The sequence below is a fragment of the Pseudorca crassidens genome, chromosome 2, assembly GCF_039906515.1.
Source record: "Pseudorca crassidens isolate mPseCra1 chromosome 2, mPseCra1.hap1, whole genome shotgun sequence".
Taxonomy (NCBI): Eukaryota; Metazoa; Chordata; class Mammalia; order Artiodactyla; family Delphinidae; genus Pseudorca; species Pseudorca crassidens.
Window position 1 is genome coordinate 71,087,956 of NC_090297.1, and position 21,913 is coordinate 71,109,868.

Consider the following 21,913-nt stretch of genomic DNA (forward strand, 5'->3'; position numbering starts at 1 on the left):
TGTTATCAGTGTGGTGATTATTTGAATATCTTTGATGTCAGAGCCATGCCTCAGAATTTCAAAATTCACTTCACTTTGAAATCAAAGTATACATGCTCTTTTGCTACTGTAATATAAAATATATATATTAAAATTTTATCAAAAAATTGAACACACAAAAGGAAAGTGCAAACGTTGCCAAGGATTTTGATAAAAATTTAATTTGTTTTCAAATATCTTATTATCTGTGAAATATATAAAACATAAGCTAACTATGAATGTGGTGTATATTTTACTGTTTGTTTGACAAAAGACTGAAGTTTCACTGCCGTGGGTTTACATTAGCATATGCATTTTTAAAAGACAGATGTATGTATTATAATGGAAAAAAAAAATTGGGCCAGGATTTGGGAAGCCTATGTTTTAGCCTCAATCCCGCCCTTGTCTCCTAGCTGTGCAATTTTTTTAACTTTTTTTTCTCTTTTAAACTGGGAATAATATGTTCCCTACCTAGCTACCTAGTTCATTGAGCATAAAAAAGATAGTTTCAAACCAAATCTGTAAAATCATATGAATCATAATTAGCTATTTAAATGCAGTTTCCTTAGGAGTCATAAACAACTTCACTCACTAAAGATTTGCTATCCAATATATTGCTCTCTCTCTCTTCTTCATATTGCCAAACACACTTTCTTCTACTAGTGGAAAAAGTCAGGGAGGGAAAAGAGAGATGAAAACATTTCACTTTTTATATCCATCCCTTTATTATCATACTTTAAACTACACTGGTTGAAGATTTTGAGAGAGATGGCATTGAATTCAACACTTAAAATCAAGTGCTTGATGTCTTGTTTGTACCTTTTGACTTTGAATAGCTTCATGTGAAGAGTTAAGAATGGAAGCAAAGAATGCAACAAAAAATAACATTTCAAAAATGAACACTCCAGGAAGAGGATATTTTATTGTTAGGATCATTATTATTATTATAGCCCTAGAATAGTAGGGGATCAGGGTTATTTATGGTATGAATGAATGAATAAATGAATGAATGTCTTTATCGTTACAAGAAAACATTTTATTCTTCTTATACTTAATTATTTGCCCTGGAGGCACTGTTACCGAGATTTTTTTTTTTTTTCCTTTTCTGTCCCCAAGTAATTGCTTTTCCAAGGATTTCTGAATTGTGATTTCTTGCCACTTTGTCAAATGTTAAGACCTAAAGTCATCTTTTAAGTTGTTTAGCAAGTTCAGTAGTAACACTTATCTCTTCTACTTAATCTAGAGGTGAGATTTCCAGGAGCATATTAAAGAAAAGAGGAACAGGGCTTAGAGAATTTTTAAAATAAATAAATAAGTAAAAAGCCACTGTCCTTGCAGAAGAGTGATGTAAGAGTTAAGGGAGTTAAGAGACAAAACTGAACAAATGGGTCTGAGGAGAAAGCTAGCCTTTTGCAGAGTAAAAGGAAACAGAAAGATTGAAGTACTTTTGACCAGCCTAATGAAGGGTTTTGAAATTGAGGGTCCTTAGAAGAAACATGGAATTAGAACAAGTTAAAGAAGTAAAGAATGTAGGGAATGAATGGAGAGGGCTTGTTTGTCTAGAGTTGGTGCCTTAATAGAAAAAACGTCAGGCCGGCAGCAATGGCTGCAGCTGATACATTGACATGTGTAAGAATGGGGGCAGGAAAGCACAGTGCTAATGACAGAGATTTTTTTTTTTTTTTTTTAAAGACACCATGAACTAATCCAAAGGAGTTACTTAAAATTACAGTTCACTTTTTCTCTCTCTTTCCCAGAATTTTTTAAAGAGAAGAGGGAGAGGGAAAAGAAAGGGGTAATTTATAGGATGTACCTTAGGAACCATTATTAGAAAAATAAAAAAAGAGAACTACTGGCAAAGAGAAGTACATTAGAAATGCAGTAATTAAAAGGTTCTATAAGAAAAAGAAAAAAATCAGAGCTAATAGTCTTCTATTAACCTACTGTGACTTACAACTCACATTTCACGTTTTTTCTAGTACAAAGATCTCTGTTACCATGTGTAACATCCACATGCAATTTTTGTTGTTGTAGCCACGGATATGTAGTAATGGGTAGATCTTAACTGGTTTTTGTATGTTTCTCTAGTTCATCTCCTTTAATTTTAGGTGATGAACCATAGCTACTCTGTTAGTAACTGATACCTATTTTGGTAATACAGCAGTTATCAAAAAGTGATAAGGAGAAACAATGAAATGCATTACAACATTGAAGGAAAGGAAAGGATGAGGATAGATGTAACTGGTGTGAAGTGTATTTATTCTGGGAAAACTGAGATAGTATGTAAATGTTAGAAGTGAAAAGTTAGAGATATATGTAGAAAATAAAGTGGGAATAAGAAAATTGTAAACAGTGTGATGAATCAGTTCTTAAGGTAATTAACCTAAATTCCTGATGAGTGTTTAAGCATTCTATGAACACATGAAAGCACTTGTGTTTCTAAATGTTAAATTAAGATATGCTCAAAATTTCATGAGGAATCAATATCCATTAAAATACTCGGCATGTTTGGCAATGTTCTAAACACTCCTCACATCGTCTCATTTAAAATACTTCTAAATCGTATAAGGTAGGAACTAATATAATCCCCATTTTATAAATGAGAAACTGATGAATAGAGTTGTGAAGCAGCTTGCCCAAAGTCACACAGGTAGTTAAGCAGTAGAAATGTCAAATACAGGTTAAGTCTGGCTTCAAACACAGGTTGACACCTGAGCCAGGCCCTGGTAACCACTGTATCGTCTGTGTCCAAGAGAACCATAAAGATAAAATATTACTCTTGTAAGTGAAATGTTTACAAAGAAACCAGCAATAGTAGTTAAGTACTTCATTGGAAAGGCAGCACACTCAAAGGAGCAAAGAAAGATCTTAGTGTTCTCTATTCCAGGGCTGAAGATGGTCTCTCTCCCAGCCTTATTGCAGTGAACAAAATGCTGCTCAAAGATAATGTCTCAAAGTGCCTAACTTATGGCAAGGCAGTGTCTGAGACATTGGTGAAAATAGAGCAGAAGAGCAAATGCAACAACCAGATGTCCCTGTTTATGTTCCTCTTTCTTCTGTTGTATATACTTTCCCCCGATTCCAGCTCAAATTAAATCACATGAAATTATGTTTGAAGATTATCTGTATGTTACTTGAGATGATAATGTTTCATAAATTTCCCCAATAACCCTTGCACCTCACTTGTTTCAAGGACAGCATAGGAATTAATTTGAGAAACCAAAGTACTCCAGTACCTTAACGATCATTAAGCATTGAGTTGATAACAGAAAAAGCCGGAGATGGGTAACTGCAGCTCACCTTGTCAGTTCAAAGGGGAAGCATCTCAGAAGCTGATAAGTACAAAAGCCTTTTGTCTTGATAACTAGATGCAGCATTCCCTTTGGGTTATTAAAGACCCATTGTGAAGCTAAGAAGACTTCATAATATTAAGAATAAAAAGAGTTTAACTTTTTTAACAATATAAAATTTACAAAGTGCATAGGCAGATATAGTCTCTTTTTTTTTTTTTTTTTTTTTTTTTTGTGGTACGCGGGCCTCTCACTGTTGTGGCCTCTTCCGTTGCGGAGCACAGGCTCCGGACGCGCAGGCTCAGCAGCCATGGCTCACGGGCCCAGCCGCTCCGCGGCATGTGAGATCTTCCCGGACCGGGGCACGAACCCATGTTCCCTGCATCGGCAGGCTGAGTCTCAACCACTGCGCCACCAGGGAAGCCCAGATATAGTCTCTCTTGATCTATCTCTCTGAGAAGTAGATAGCTGTGTATCTTTGGGAAAGTCACTTATTCTTTCTTGAGCTTCAGCTTCCTCAATTGTAAGATGGGAAAAACAGTGATTCTCCTTAAGCAAGTTACTTAACCTCTCTGTTCCCCAGTTTCCTCATTTGTAAGATGAGAGAAACAATAGTATTAGGTTGAAATTCAACAGTTTTTCACCTACAGAAATGTCAATTTCATATGGTTTATTCTAATAGTTACAGCATGGTTGTGAAGATTAAATGGGTAGATACAACTAAAATAGAGCCCAGGGATTCCCCTGGTGGCCGCAGTGGTTAAGAATCCCCCTGCCAATGCAGGGGACACGGGTTCGAGCCCTGGTCCAGGAAGATCCCACATGCTGTGGAGCAACTAAGCTCGTGCGCCACAACTAATGAGCCTGCGCTCTAGAGCCTGCGAGCCACAATTACTGAGCCCACGTGTCACAACTACTGAAGCCCACGGGCCACAACAAAATAAGCCACCGCAATGAGAAGTGTGCACACCGCAACGAAGAGCATCCCCTGCTCACCACAACTAGAGACAGCCCACGCTCAGCAATGAAAACCCAACGCGGCCAAAAATAAATAAATTAAAAAAAATTTTTTTTTAATCTCTTAAAAGATATAAAATAAAATAGAGCCCAGCTCTTAGTACACACTCAGTGAATATGATCTCAGTTCACCCTGACAATAGTCCTGTGAAAGATAATAGTGTTCCACCTTTGAATTTAAATTTATGTGAAAATACATAAATAGTATTTATGGATTTATAAGGGGAGAAAATGGTAGCTTTGTCCTGTGGTTTCTAGGCTGCTCAGTGTTTATATATTTTATCAGCCAGCTTGCAAAGCCTTTGAGCTGCTTTTCCCTCCCATTCAAATTTGTCATCCACGTGGTGGTTGGCTAGTTTTGTGTTTGAGGGTTTTTTTTTGCGGTACGCGGGCCTCTCACTGTTGTGGCCTCTCTAGTTGCGGAGCACAGGCTCCGGACGCGCAGGCTCAGCGGCCATGGCTCACGGGCCCAGCCGCTCCGCGGCATGTGGGATCTTCCCGGACCGGGGCACGAACCCGCATCCCCTGCATCGGCAGGCGGACGCTCAACCACTGCGCCACCAGGGAAGCCCTGTATTTGAGGTTTTAATAAAACCTCATGTAACTTTGTTTACCTTATAAAATGGCTTGAGGCCAAAAGAATAAGTATTCCTATGCTCATAAATTCAGAGAAGGATATAAAAGCATGTCATGTCAGAGGAGATTTTTCAATGGATTCAGTACTGTTTGGTTAAAAAGAAATAAATTAAAATACAATTTATTATATAATAATATAATGCACAGGGATAAATAAAATGAAAGTTCAGAGTTATTTGTTTGTATATTTTGATTTTGTGGAAAGTTTTTCGTTTTGATTTTGATTTTTAAAATGCCAGTTGTATGCTCCTTGCCAGTGGACATTGTGCCTTTGCAAGTATATGTGTATAATATTAACATTGGTATGTATTAAAAAGGAATAATTTATTAAATTGAAAGTAAAAGATACTAAATATTATGAAAGCAAAATGAGTGAAATAAACAAATATTTTTAAAACTATTTAACTTATATTTTATAAAGTGCCCTTGAGAATGAACTAGAAAATGATATGCATATTGTGTAAAGTGTTCTCCACTGTGAATAAATGTACTATATAAAAGTCAAGATATTATTATAGTTAATAAGCCTTATTATTGGATTCTCTTGCCAATAATTTAAATAGTATAGTAGCTATTTTTGGCTACCGTTATCTTCAAGAATAAGTAAACTAATTCAAACTTGTACTTTAAATATTATTTATTTGAGAAATAATGTAGAATGTACCAGGATATTTTCCCGTAAAATATTTTTGAACATGTGTGAAATCTAAATCATTAAGATGTAGTCATAAAAAAAAAGATGGAGTCATATTTTGTGAACACTATCAAAAACTAAAGATCAAGAGAAAAACATACTGTAGGTCTTTCTCCCACCCTTTCTTTTTCCTCAAATGTAGTCATTTGAAAGGATTACTGTAATTTTTGAAAGGATTGAAAGGAATAGAACAGTAATCTTACTGAAAAGGAATTTTAATAATTGAGTATCAACATATTATTTTATTTGACTGAAAAAACAATTTTTCCTTTAATAATACATATGTAGTGAGAGAGAAAGTGTGTATGTAGAAATACATAGAACCAGTATATTTTTTATTGGGTTTTTTGTTTGTTTTAATTCTAGGATCTTATTTCTAAGTGGTGACTTTAGACAGAAGCTAACATCACCTTCATTTTACCAAAGAGAAGACTAGAGATAAGAGAGTAGGAGTGATTTTCCCCAAGTTTCACAAGTATGAGGGAGCGTTCAATCCAGAACTCAAATTCCCTTGTCCAACGCTCTTTCTTTACATATGGATACTACTGACTTCTGTTTACTAATCTATCTTAGAATTCAACCACATTCATTTTCTTACTTTTCTTTCCTCTTAATTGAAAATATCAGTTCTTTAAATGTATAATGGTATTATTAGAGTAGACATATACCTATTGAGGTAAGAAATAAAATGCCGGTTTTTGCTTGGGAATAATAGAAGACTTTTGGACCATATCCACAACCTAAATGATTAAAATTGAGTCACTATTTGTGGGAGTTACTGAAATATTTATCTGGAAAGTGGCTAATGAACAATAGGAAGATTTATAGATTTTGTCTATTTCAATTGCTTCATTTTCTGTTCATTCTTGTTCAAGGACACATGAGGTCTATCAGCAGACTGAAGTATAATTCAGCTACTATGACTTTTTTTTTTAGAGATAATCATCTTTTTTTTAAATTTATTTATTTTATTTTTGGCTGCATTGGGTCTTTGTTGCTGCACGCAGGCTTTCCTCTAGTTGCAGCGAGCGGGGGCTACTCTTCGTTGTGGTGTGAGGGCTTCTCATGGCGGTGGCTTCTCTTGTTGCAGAACACGGGCTCTAGGCACACGGGCTTCAGTAGTTGTGGTGCACAGGCTCAGTAGTTGTGGCTCATGGACTCTAGAGCGCAGGCTCAGTAGCTGTGGTGCATGGGCTTAGTTGCTCCGCAGCATGTGGGATCTTCCTGGACCAGGGCTCGAACCCATCTCCCCTGCATTGGCAGGCAGATTCTTATCCACTGTGCCACCAGGGAAGCCCCCACTATGACATTTTTTTAATAAAAATAATTTTAAAAAATTATGAAGATATTGTAACTCATGTAGAAAACCTAAGCAATATAAGAAAGTTTCTTTTTCTTTTTTCTTTTTCTTTTTTTTTTTTTTGGCTGCACAGCTTGCAGGATCTTAGTTCCGCAACCAGGGATTTTACCTTCACCCTCAGCAGTGCAAGTGTGGAGTCCTAACCACTGGACCACCAGGGAATTCCCAGAAAGTTTCTTTTTCAATTTAAAAGTCCACTTGAACTGCTTCCTCAACTAAGTCTTTCTTTCCCTTCTACCTTCCCAATTTACCATCTTGTTTGATATTTTCTAATTTTTACAAAATGATTTAGATGAAGCTAAGAGTTCACTATAAATTTGACCCAAACTTAAAGAAAACCAGCCAACAAATATGCAAATAATATATTTCTCATCCTGAGAAAGATAATCTCATTGGATAAAATGACAAATGAATGACAAAAAAACTAACCATCTGTCTAAGACAGCTCACCTACCATTACCTCCACTCATTCATACTCTGTTTTATCATCTTATTTTTCTTCTCAGCATTTATAATAAACTGGCATACAACATATGCCCATTTGTTGTCTTTTTTCCCTGCACTAGATAGTAAGCTCCATGAGAACAGAAAGTTTGATAGATTTTTATTTTCTTAAAATGTGCCTGATACATATAGATGCTTCATAAATACTCAAGTGAATAAATAAACTAGAAATTCGTTGTTTGGGGAATATAATTTCGTAGTGAAGTGAATAAAGCTAACTATATTTGTTGAAAAGATTTCTAAAATCTCTACAGTGACCATGGCAATATTTTGATTATGATTGAGCTTCATATTCTTTTTTAGAACCATAATTCTGAATATCATTTATTATTATATAGTATAATGTATGTCATGGGAGTTACAGTAAAATCCATACTGACTTCATAACTGACCCTGTTTTGAATAAATCTTCAGTTTGGATGTGATTTCTTATAATTGGTCAATTTCCCTGAAAGGCAAGTAAGTGAAATATATTGATTAATTGAGAACTGCAGCTAATTGGGTTTTTACTAAAATTTGTTATACTGGCACAGAGCAGGCACTTAATAAATATTTGCCAAATATGTGAAGTCTAGTTAGTTAAAGTGGGCTTATTATTTTGTTTTTAGTTTCTCAAATAGAAAGAAATCTTTTCAGTTAAGTCTGTAATATGCAGCAGCATTAGAATCCATGCAGCAGACAAGCAGGTTAAAAGTATTTCAAGTTCTCAAGTCTCTTCTTCTTTTTCATATTCCTTTCCCCTTGCCTTTTTTATTCTCTTTCCTTCCCTTTTTTTCCTGAGCAATTTAGGCCTAAATTGTGTGGGGACAAAGAAGATAAGCATCCGTAGGGAGTGTGGACGAGGAGAGCCTCTGCAGCCTAAAGAGCAGTATTGTGGCTCAGGAAGGGTGAGGAGGGTGGAGGGTGTGTTTAGCAGCAATAGGATATTGGTTACACACACAGAGAGATTGATCAAATAAGTAACTATGTTAAGGATAATCGGGAGATAGGGTTTTCATTGTTGCGGGAAGTAGTCACAAATATGAAAAGAGAGAAACTGCATTGGATTCTGTGGCGTTGGTTTGGAATGGAGATATCAGTGTGAACTCCTGAAGTTTCATAGAGACAGAGGTAAATAGAGATGTTAATATGTGTACATACATGTAGAGATAGCTATATAAATAGATGATTTTTTTCATACATATAGTTCCTTGGTTCCAGATCCTGAGAACAATGACACACCCAAAACAATGGGCACCTCTGCACACCCTCCTCCCAAACCTTGGTTATCTTATTATGCCAAAAGTATGGAAGTTACTCACACGACGCCAGGGACATGTCAAAAAAGAAGTCAGGTTAATGGGGATCATGATGACCGTATCTGAGACTACTTGAAAATCAAACTGACTAATAGTAACAGCAGATTATATCCCTCTAGATAAAATGTATATCCACAAGTCCATACTGATATAAATAAATAAATAACATAGTTGTAAAAAAAGGGAAAAAAAGAGCAATTTTACAATGATCCCCTTAATCATGAGATCAATATTAACATAATAAGTAATGTGCCAACTGATAGGATACTACAGGAATATTGGATACTTTTCTTTAAAACAATATATGAAAGTACATAATTTCAAAAATGATGACATCGGGCCTTCCCTGGTGGCGCAGTGGTTGAGAGTCCGCCTGACGATGCAGGGCACACGGGTTCATGCCCCGGTCCGGGAGGATCCCACGTGCCACGGAGCGGCTGGACCCGTGAGCCATGGCTGCTGAGCCTGCGCCTCTGGAGCCTGTGCTCCGCAACGGGAGAGGCCACAACAGTGAGAGGCCCGCGTACCGCCAAAAAAAAAAAAACAAACAAAAAAAACTATGACATCGTAATATCAAATTTGTCTATAATTTAAATATTAAATATTTAGATTAGAATATTACCCTCATGTAGTGGAATAAAATGAAATGTTTTACTTGTGTTTGATCTCTAGTTTAGCTGGTCAAACAAGTACTAATTATTACCATATCTGCACATTTAAACTATCTGGAAGATTGTCATTATTATTCTTATTACTAGCAAGGGATCACAGAAGCTGGTTATCTTTCCCCAAAGGAAAAAAAATGTAAAGGAGACTACCTTTTGAATATGCCTTTCCCTATTTTGAGAAATATTCTTTATTCTTCTGTGGAATTGAGTTGTGGTATAAGGGGGCTGGAATATGACTGGAGAGGTGAGAAGTATGTGGGGCCCAGGTTATCTGAGATTTGCTGGCATTTTATCGAAAAGATTTTGCCCCATGCTAAATGGATGCCAGCTTCAGGGAGTTCCTTTTCGTCAGGCATGGTGGTGTGCCGACAGAAGCCAAGAAATAATAACAAGGCTTCTTGGACTTCATGGACTCTTTCTTAATTTGGGAGAAAATTAACTTTTCACAAATATTATCATTTGAAGAAATTTATGGTATTCATTTAAGAAAACACTCAGAATTCCATGTTACTAAGGACAAGTTAGGCTAAAGTCAATAACATACTATAATGCGTTCAAAATACAAATCTCCTGCTCTATAGTTATGGAAATTTAGACAAATTATTTCACCTCTTTATACCTCATTTTCTTCATATGTAAAATGAGAGTAATAATAACACCCAAGTCCTAGGATTATTATGAGCATTAAAAGAGACAACACATGTAAATTGCTTAAAGTAGTACCTGGAACATAGGAAACAGTCACTAGTTCTAACCATTATCCCAATTATTGGAGATCAAGGAACACAGACAAAGATATCATGCAAAAACAGAAGCTATGTTAAGAAATCAGTGATTTCTTGGGCTTCCCTGGTGGTACAGTGGTTAAGAATCTGCCTGCCAATGCAGGGGACACGAGTTTGAGCCCTGGTCCGGGAAGCTCCCACAAGCCACAGAGCAACTGAGCCCATGTGCCACAACTACTGAAGCCCATGAGCCTAGAGCCCATGCTCCGCAACAAGAGAAGCCACCCACCACAATGAGAAGCCCGTGCACCGCAATGAAGACCCAACGCAGCCAAAAATAAATAAGTTTAAAAAATAAGATAAATCAGTGATTTCTTAGAATACATTTTGATTGATCGCTCTCTGAATAAATCTATTTATTGTTATGTACCTGACACCATATTAGGGCATGCAAGTACTCTTTCTTTTTTTTTCAATCTGTAAGAATAGGGATGATAATAGCAGTATTCCTCACAGCATTATTATAAGGATTTAATTATAAAACTTAGCAATTTACCTGGGGCTATTAATAAGCATTCAAAAAACACTAGTTGTACTACTATTACTAATTATTATTATCATTATGATATAATAAGATCAGAGTTTGAGAGATACTTGTGAGGGAATAATTACATTTTATAATGTGAGAAGAACAGAAGAGCTAATATTTCAAGTCTTTTAAAGAATAAATACAGTTTTTCCAGATGGGGAGGAGATGAAGAACATTCATGGGTTCCCCATGTGTTTTATCTAAATTTGACTTGTTTTCAAAAAGTCAGTGGACCCACAATTATTCCATTGAGAAAGGGCTTTTGAATTGACCATGTCCACACAAACTAATCAATCAACAGGTAACTGAGCACCAAATCTGTGAAATACACAGATAAAGTGTAAGACAGCCTCCCAGCCAGTTTTCCTATATCCACATTCTCTCTTTGTTAGCATACTTTCCATGAGGTTGACATACTAATCTTCCTAAATGCAGTTTTCATCATGCCATAACTGCCGGAAAACGTAGAGTAGTTCTCAAATGCCTGCTGTATCAAGTGCAAAATGACTGTCTAGCTTTAAGGACCCTCTGCAGTCTTGCAATTCAGGGTCTAGCACCAGCACCAACATCATCTGGGAACTTGTTAGAAACAGATAATCTCACACCTCAATCCAGACCTACAAATTAAAGTCTACAGTTTAACAAGATCCCCAGGTATGCAAATTAAAATTTGAGAAGCACTTCTCTACAATACCTATTAATCTAAACCAAACAAAATCACTAACCCATAATACAACCCATGGTCCCATCAAGAAGGATTAAATCCTTTCACTAATATCTCTGCATTCAAAGCAATTGAATTTTGCTCATGTTCTTAACTCTACTAGAAATACTTTATTTCCTTCCTACCTGCTATTTAAACCCCATCCATTCCTGAAGGCCCAGTGAAAAAATCTCATATCTTCTGTCCAACTAAGACCATTTCAAACTACACTAACCTTCCTGAATACTTCTTGCATTTAGGTCAACGCCATTTCATTCCTCTTACTATTCATACATTATTCATTGAATAATCATTTTCTGAATGCTTATTATTGTTTACCAGGCACTATTGCAGTGGCCAGAATGAAAACAAAAAGGCAGATTTCCCCTGCCCTCATTAAGCTCACAGTCAGAGCAATAATGGTTCAGTAGAGATACCTTAAACTCCACAGGTAAGAAATGCAAGCTGGTAGATGTAAGGGTGCAGGACCGTATTGGGTAAAACTATATGATTTGTGCTTTTTCTCAGTTAAATCTGCTTAAATGAAGGAAGTAATGTTGAAATATATTAAAAGCTTCTGTGGCATGAAATAGACTAACATTTTAACTGGGAGACAAAACAGAGATTGTGCTTTGTTTCGTCTTAAATTCAGAACCCTATAGATTATTGTAAGGTTTTTTTAGGCCAGCAATGTATTTTTCTTCATTCATTCAACAAATACCATAATTTTTTTTTAACATCTTTATTGGAGTATAATTGCTTTACAATGGTGTGTTCGTTTCTGCTACCAGAATTTTAAAGTAGCCCCTATTTGTCTTTTGGTGGCTCCTTAACTTTCAGACATGGTAGGCACTAAATAAATACTTGTTTGCACACATGGAACAACCATTGCACAAATGAAGCCCTTTCCTTCTACTGCGACTCATGACATAAGGAAATGTTCATGAATTTGCAATGACACTTTGGTTTACTAGTAGTGTCTTTTGGATCAAAACGTTCCTCCAGAGTGCCATGGAAATATTTCTGTTTTTCTGTAACTTATGTTCGTGTTCACCAGAGACTGGTTGGAGCACAACCAACCAAATGGGACTGGCTAGTAAAAGCTTTTGCGGGTGAGGATTTCGGAAAAAAGTTTCAAGACCATTTGCCAGCACAATCTCAGCAGGTGTAATTTTTTTGTTGTTTTTGTTGTTGTTGTTGTTTTTGCGGTATGCGGGCCTCTCACTGCTGTGGCCTATCCCGTTGCGGAGCATAGGCTCCGGACATGCAGGCTCAGCGGCCATGGCTCACGGGGCCAGCCGCTCCGCGGCATGTGGGATCTTCCCAGACCAGGGCACGAACCCGTGTCCCCTGCATCGGCAGGCGGACTCAACCACTGCGCCACCAGGGAAGCCCAGCAGGTGTAATTTTAAACAACATAATGTAAAGATTTGATTTGCAGAGGCCCGGAGGGGCAAGGGAGATAAAATACTTAATCAAGTACTAACATCCCATAGTCTTTGAGAGTAAAAATACAAGTTAGCATTTCTTGGTGCTGCAAAACAACTCATCAGCTCTTTAGATAGAAAGAGATGCTTCTGGTAGACAGCCATTCTTCAAAAGATCTCATGCTCTAAACAACAGCACTGGAGTACATAAAGGTTACATACTACGCAAGACCTTTGTGAGCCCCTTGGTTCCTTCAAAGTGATTCAAGAGAGGATCACACAAGGAAATTTCAAAATCTAAGTAAAAAGACTATTTCCAACTAACATAAACTAAAACTTTACGGGATCTAGTATTACACAAAAAGTAAACATTACTTTGACTCAAGAATCAACAACTTCTTTATATTTATAACCTTCAAATCGGTTACAACTTTATCTTATTCAGCAATCTTGCTGAAAATGAGCATTCCCACGTGGCGTGCAATTTTCTCTTTAACTTTTAGTTTCTCTGGGTACAGAAAAAAGCTCTGGACCCTTAATTGAGCAATTATTATTTCTTAAGTGAATATAGAGTTTGAGAATAATGCGAAAATCTTCCTTTCATCCAGAGAACAAGTCTAACATAGGCAGTGGTGTACACCTTGTCTGGCAGCACCCCAGCTTCAGGTAGAAGAGCCAAGTCAAGACTGAAAGGGGAACTCATTCTTCACCTCTATTCAATCCCTGCCATCTACTGAGATTCTTGAAGGAATGCCAATTAGGACCAATTTACATGTCTCCTTGGAGGTTTTAGATAGCTCTTCACTAAGAACTGTTTGTTTATCTCATTTAGACCATTTCTCCAGAGTAGGATTCACAAACTTCCTGCTGAATATGCTGTTTGCAGACCATTGCTAGGTTTCCGTACCAATATAAAGCACTGGTACTTGAAAAATTCGTTAAGACTCATCTGAACTCCCAGATCCAAATTTGTGGAGTGCTTCTACCACATTTTTACAACGTTGTCCCAGAATCAAGCAACAGAAAATAAAGGGTTCATATGCAAACAGTACATGGAATATGCTTAGACAAGGAACTCGGGGCTTCATAGTTTGTGCCATTGTTTAAGTAATTCTAATTGTTTTAAGTTTTTCTTTATAGAGAGCTGGAATCTGCTTTTCTGGAACTTGTATCATTTGTCTTAGCTTTCTAAGACACTCATTGTCTCCTTTACATAAGACTTTCAAATATTTGAAGACAGGTTTCATGCTTCCCCTCCTGTATAGGTTTCTCTTTTTAAACATCTATTCCTTCAGCTATTCCTAAGGTTATGCGGCTTCCAAACTTCATCATTAATGAGAAGTTAGCTTTTCAATAACTACATTTTGAACATAATATGCTAATAATCAGCTCAAAGTTCAAAATATATGACTTGTATTTTACAGAATATTTTTTATGTTTGGTTAAGTTTTGATTGAATGCTATGTTTAGTGGTCTGTAATACATAAGATGCAATCTAGAAATTGCTATTAAAATGTTGGACTGGTAGAACCAGGTACAGAAAACATCTTTTTGGTGGTCTCAATTAATGAAAATTTTACTAGACACTACAAAGTGGTGATTGAAAAACGATGCTGAAATATTACTGTCAGCTACGGGTATAAAATTTCTCACCAAAGAACTATCACAACTTCAGGATAAAATGTTTGTTATCTAAATACAAATTTATAGCAGCCACTAAAATTGTTAGGAAGACCTTAGATTACTTTGCTGCTTAATCACAGTTTAAAATAATTTTTTATTATACAGTATCAAATTAAAAGTTACTATTTAAAAAAATTCCAAACATTTATAAAAATATAATAAGCTAACACTTTAAATCGGACTTGAAGACAGTTTGGATATTCCTTATCTGCCCACAAAAGTTTCTCTAGTCTTTTGCAAAATGCTAAAGTGATGATTTGTCCAACAATGTAGATGGTTAATATTCACCCACGTGACATCAACAATTTAATGCATCATGCTTTCACTTCTCATTAAAATTGCTTCATTACTGAAGCTTAACCAAATTTTCTTCATGCTTGGCCCTCCATTTAAGTCTGATACCCTACAGTTTTCTTCCTATATCAGATTTTGCTTTGTCTTGAATTATTTTCTTTCCTTCTTTTACCTGCTTTCAAGAAATAGAAAAAGCCTCTTTGATGTGCCAATTCAAAGTATGTTCAGATAAAAGGTAAATAATTCAATAGGCTTTTGAGGAGGGTTGACATCTGAATGTTGGAGGTTGTTTACTCATCAGCTCTCCTATTGAGGTCAGGTGACCCACGTTAGTGACTTGCTGGAGTGAGTTTTGAATTTGTAAAAAACTTCTAATAAAGAATAGTGGCAGAAATAGCAAAGAAATATCAATGAAGTAGGAAAGTCCAAGTGTACGTTCTTATCAAGTCTTATACTTGTCCAATAGTTACAAACCTCTCTGAAAATATTTATATGTGTGGGTGGAGGCAAGTTGCCATTAAATTGTAAGAAGTGTTATCAGATTTATCAGGACTTGGTTGTAAATTTGACTACACAGTTTTGGCTCATAGAGAAATGAGGAGGAAATATCTGATTAAAGTGTGCATTGCTGCTGAGGCAACTGAATGTTGCCATAGCAATTGAGATGAAATGTGCAAGAAGTGAGATAATTAAATCTAACCCCTTTAGTAGTTTTGACAGTCAATGCACTGCCAATAGGAAAAGTTATCTGCAGTATTAAGATAAAACACATTCCTCATGGAAAGTCTCCTTACTAGTATTTTGTTGTTCCCTTTCTAAATACATTGCTTTAGGTGTCTAATTTGAATGTTCTTTTGTAATAATCAAATACAGTTTTGACCTTGGTCTGCAGCTGCCTAGAATTTCTGCTGGTTTATTGTATCATGGGAGTAGACATCTATAAAAAAAAAAAATCCATTTTTTCCCCCTCTAGTTCTTAAAAAAAAGTATACTAAAGCCAAAGCTGTCATATTTGAGCTTGAAATTCAATAATATCTAGAACGTGCTGCCCTCTTCAGGAACTGATGCTTAAAAATACTTCGACTTTTTTTTTTAGCAGTTTAGTAATTATAAATATAAGCTATAATATCAAAAGTTGTATTAATAATTCTTCAGAAATAAGCACTACACACAATAAAGTATTTCTAAGTCTAAAATTTTCCCTTGAATATCTTTCATTAAGAATCAATAAATACAAAAAAATTTAAATAAATTATTAATATTTATAATTAAATATGAAAAACAGCTTTCTTAGGAGAAACTATGCTTGTGGGGAGAATTCCTCAATTATTACAGAATGTCAGACTTCCACATTTACTACCCAAACGTTTCTTTAGATTAAAAATGTCTAAAAAGGGCTTCCTTGGTGGCACAGTGGTTGAGAGTCCGCCTGCCGATGCAGGGGACACGGGTTCGTGCCCCGGTCCGGGAAGATCCCACATGCCGTGGAGCGGCTGGGCCTGTGAGCCGTGGCCGCTGAGCCTGCGCGTCCGGAGCCTGTGCTCTGCAATGGGAGAGGCCACAACAGTGAGAGGCCCGCGTACCGGAAAAAAAAAAAAAAAAAAAGTCTAAAAAATAAGATATTTTCTATGTGAAAAACTAAGTAGGACACCTTTCAAATCTTAATTTTATCCTCCAGCGAAAAGTCAGTAAATTTTGTCAGTATTTGTCATTTGAAATTTTCACTAATTTTCATTTACTGAAACATCATCTTTCTTGGAAATAATGATTTCAAGTGACACTAACACATTATAATTTTTAGTCAGGATTACTTTATTCGAAAAAAAAATCAAAGGATCTGAAATGTCATTATCCAAAAATTAAAGTAAATCCCTTTTCTGCATATGTTATTTATGCTATCATCTAGTTTTAGCAGAGGGAGATGTACTCTGTGTGTTTTTCTCTAGATTAAGTTTATGATTCTTACAAAAACATAAAGGAACAGAAAATGACCAATATGTAATGACATTATATATCAGGATATGAGAAAAGCCTATTTTCTTACATCCTGACAAGTTCCTTTTTTTTTTTTTAAATATCTTTATAGGAGTATAATTGCTTTACAATGTTGTGTTATTCTGCTGTACAACGAAGTGAATCAGCTATATGTATACATATATTAGAACTATTGACACTAAGAAAGGTTATTTTGTACTACTTATTAATTGTGAAAGTCAATGTTAATTTTAAAAATTTAAAGGAGAGAATAAATTTAAGAACGTATATACCTTTTCAAAATACAAATTTGTTCTAATTCTTACCATGTGATGCAATTAAAACCCGTTTTTAATCAACAGAAAACAATAAGGAAAAATGTAGCTCTTTATTATCACTTATTTAGTGTGGAAAAATAAGAGCTTGGACTCTTAATTCTGTTTTCAGCTCCTACATCAGATTTTCAGTTCAAGATTCCAAAAAGGAAATGTATTTGCATATAAATAGATGCAATTGTCATTAATGCTGACTTCAAGAAAGTAAAATGCCCCTCAATTTTCCTTAAAGAGTTTTAAGTATAGCTGTCCTATCTGTTATCAATGAAAAATTCAACTGAGCTAAAGGGGAGAAAGAAAAAAAAAAAAACTTTTGACAGTATTCTCTTAATCCAATAATATTTTGGGGGGAAAATAAAATGTTTTATTCCTGACTTTGAAAGTACTTATCACAACAGTTGTTTAATCCTAAAGTAGCTCTGTCCAAAGGCATGTAATACACATTCAAGAATTCTTAGAACACTGATTTGTGTTTTCTGCAATAGATTTACTTCATTTTTATTTTGGTGCTGTTGCATTACATTTGGCAGTTAGGATCCCTGTGGATGGAGATATAATAAATAATAATATTTTCTTTGCTTTCCAGAGTATTTATGGAACAATGATAAATTTCATCTTTCCCCGAATGGTAAGTAAAGAGCTCTTTCTATATTTGATAGTACTGAACACAAACAAGAAAAAGTGAATTGTTATAATGAAAGTGGAGTATCATTTGCTAAATGTATTGAACGATCTGATAATTATAAGGTAGCATATACTCTTGAAATAAATGGATACCGCATTCAAATTCTATAAGCATTCCAAAATTCTCACCAACTATGCTACAGGCTCTTCAGAGGGAATATAAGGTTTTTGCTTTCTCTGTTGGTTTGCATTTGAACACAGTGTACTCCCTATTTTGTTTTCTGCGGTAATTTATTTTAAAATACACACAGATATAGAAATAAATGTGGTTTACATTCTGTGAGCAAAAAGAAGAAGCATATCTGTGATACATATTGAGAGTGGGTGGGTAAGAGTCCTTTGGAATTTTTACTGTTACATAAAAACTGATTGTAATCTATGTTTGACCAGGGCTTTGCAGCACCTGTGAATTTTAAAATGTTTGTTTTCTAAAAGTATATATCATAATGTCTCCAAGGCAAGCTAGCTACTGTATGATTTTGTCTAAACTCATAGTTTTGTTGTCTTTATGTTTTTATGACTTGAAATGGTAATATTAAATTTAGTCTTAATCATAACCTCTTTACAATTTAAACAACAATAAAAATCAATCTTATTGAATGGGAAAGGTCCATGTAAAATGATATTCCTTAACAAGTTATTACTGTCTCCTACAAAGTTCTTCCCCCCAGTGGTTCTTGCATATTCCCTATAAAAAGAAGGAATTTCTCACTGTAGAAAAAAATCACTTTGAAATAAACCAATCATCGAAAAGTGCTATGTTAAGTGAAAAAGCAGAACACATTATAAATACATTATATGTTGTGCGCATTTGTGCTTGTGTATCGAGAGGAGAGACAATTGGGACCATACTGTAGGCTTAGAAAAAAGACTAACAAAAGGCACACAAACAGTGGGAACATAGGTAGTTCAGTAGTCTTCATTTCTTCTTAATTTTCTGAATTTCCTATAATAAATACGTATTATTATTCTTATCCGAATAAAAGCATTATTTGAATAACAGGCTATTCAAAACAGTATATTATTATTAACGAAATATATATATACATACAGTTGAGGAAATACCTCTTTGTGCCAATTGCATAACCAAAATGATCTTATACAATTAAAAAAGAAAACAAAAACCTCCCAAACCTTCCTAATCCCATAAGGAACTAAAAATACAAATTGAAGATTAATTGAGTAAAATTATACAATAAAACAATGAAGGATTTAAAATCAGGTTGAAGCTATTACTTTTATTAATTTTACTCTAATACAGAAGCACTCCTATAATTCAGGCATATGTGTGAAAAAAAATAAACCTTTTTAAACTGAAATAAAAAGATCTGCAGCTTCACATTGGTTTTTAGCATATAAGAATTTGGTGTTTTATGAACTTTTTTCAGAAGAAGGAAAAATCTACATAGGAAAAGGCCAAAATATGAAGGTAAACCTTTTAAAATAAACTCACACTTTGTCAGTAGATCATACTAGTTAGTAACAGCAGAAAACTTTGATCTAAAATCTACTGTGTAATTTACCCAGCTACAACCAATTGTCATCTTTGCAACTTGAATGTGCAGACTTATTTTAAGATCCAAGATTAAAAGAAAACAAAGTATGTTAGCAGAAGAGGTGGTTTTAACCTAAAATAATGTTAATAAATCATATTATAGTAAGCATAATAAATAACACAAATAATCAAATATTTTTGAGATTAAAGATTTCTTCTCAAGAGTAATTTATCATACATTGTAAACTCAGCATTAAAATATCAATTGTAATTACATCTCACGTGTCCAGCAACTTATCTGGAAATAAGCCAATAATTTTAGAAGACATTTTAGGAGGGAGAGGTGCTCCAGTAAGGATCTAATACAGTTCACATTAATGCTTCCCAGGTCCTCACTTCCATCTTACTTGTTCTCAGTCTGCATACAATTATGACAGAACTGGTTCTCTGATTGTCTAGCTCACAAACTGGAAGGCAAACTAGCAAAGCTGGGAGGGACCAGAGAAGAACACATTGAAAAGCTAGAGGCTTTTCACACCTATTCACCACCAGTAAGAACTGAGGAACCAAGATTAGTTGTATGATATTGAGTAAGACATATCATACACTTGGGTTCAAAATTCCTGATCTGTTAAATTGAGCAGTCATACTGGAAGATTTTTAATAAAATCTAAATTCCTTTCTAGCCCTAGAATTTTACAATGAAATAATATATCCTTAAACTTACTATACAGAGCAAAAGATAATATTGGGCGATTTGGGAGTTGTTAAAATGAAAAAGGTTTTAATGATTAAAAGGGTAAATTTCATTTATTTGCAAAATTCACTTATATCAATTCAAATTATATACTGCAAATGAGAGATTATATACTGTGTATTTTGCTGATATTCTTTCCATATTACTATTTTTAAAACGTACCTAGAGGGTTTCCCTGGTGGCGCAGTGGTGGAGAATCCGCCTGCCAATGCAGGGGACACGGGTTTGAGCCCTGGTCCGGGAAGATCCCACATGCCGCGGAGCAGCTAAGCCCGTGCGCCACAACTACTGAGCCTGTGCTCTGGAGTCCGTGAGCCACAGCTGCTGAGCTCACACACCTAGAGCCCGTGCTCTGCAACCGGAGAAGCCGCCACAATGAGAGGCCCGCGCACCGCATTGGGGAGTGGCCCCTGCTCGCCGCAACTGGGGAAAGCCCGCGCACAGCAACGAAGACCCAAAACAGCCAAAAATAAATAAATAAATTTAAAGAAAAAAACAAAACTGAAACTACATACACTGCATCTGGACAACAATATCCAAAAAATTTAAAAAACGTACTTAGAAATTTAACCTGAATTTTCTCACCTTGAATGAGGTACCACTATATTTAGTGTGTGAGAGAAAATCTAACATCAGCCCCTTCTAAAGAATGGGGAGCGAAATTCATCCCTATTTGAATATGGAAATATATATTTCTAATAGGTTTATGCTGCCAAGATGCTAAACTGAAATACCAGGAATCAAAAATTTTAATTTATTATTTTATTTTTTGCATCCACTATGTAACATCTTTAGTACAACTAACATAACATGACATTTTAGAAAGCAAACAAAATTAACCTCCTGTCCATAACAAAGAGCAGGGTCAATGTAACAAATTATTGGATAAATAATACATCTGCTTATTCAAATTATTTCTTTCTGACTTATAAGTGTGCAAATTTAAATAAGCAGCCAAAGTTCTGAATTACTATGTGAAATGAGTTAAAATGTAAATATATATTTTGTTGACATGTATCTATTAAAACTGAACAGAATAAATCTTCAGCATTACCAAAAATCTTTAACAGATTGGAGATAAATGACAATTTAAATAAAGAAAATTTCTCAGTGTAATTTACATTTCAACAAAATAGATGTTTCCTCTCATCCACAATGAACAAAGTTTGAGTGCATATTTCTGTGAATAGTCACAGCACCTAATCTTTAATCAACAATAAAATACACTTTATTTCTGGGGATATTAATAAAAATTTGTAACTTTATTTCATTAAAGATAAAAGTGCCATGTTGGACTTAACTGTAGCCAGTAGTCATTTTGCCATTTATTTTTAAAACTTCTACAACAGTTTCCAATATATCAAATGTCCATTTTTAGGTCAGCTGATAGTAATATTAAAACATTGTTAATTGGACAACAGGTTGATTACTTTCAAGGTTTTGAAAAAAGCAAAGATAAAAACAGGCCTCTCCTTTTCTTTCAATTAAAATTACATTCAATTATCCTTCTAGATTATAGATCTCTTTTGGGATTTCCGGTTTCAAACAACTTTTTGGTTCATTTCACAGGAATAATATTCATCTTAATTAGGAAAAACAATTGATGCGCTTTTTACAAGAGGGAGTTCACTCTGTGCGCTGATTACTGCCATTAGATTATCCTATTTAAGAAAAAAAAAAAGCCCTGCTTTTAAAGCAGTTAGTTAAATATGTTATCTATTAGTAGCCATTGTCTTTGAAGACAGAATGTCTTTCTTGATGA

At 35.1% G+C, this 21,913-nt stretch overlaps 1 protein-coding gene across 1 annotated transcript in view; it reads left to right on the forward strand.

Annotated features, from left to right (window-relative positions):
* The window catches only part of ADGRL2 (adhesion G protein-coupled receptor L2), a 271,801-nt gene that overhangs the window by 40,721 nt on the left and 209,167 nt on the right, over positions 1-21,913 (forward strand). The window contains exon 2 of the mRNA XM_067726676.1: positions 17,802-17,843. The gene's annotated coding sequence lies outside the window, so the exon portion shown is untranslated. The remainder of the gene's footprint in view (positions 1-17,801; positions 17,844-21,913) is intronic.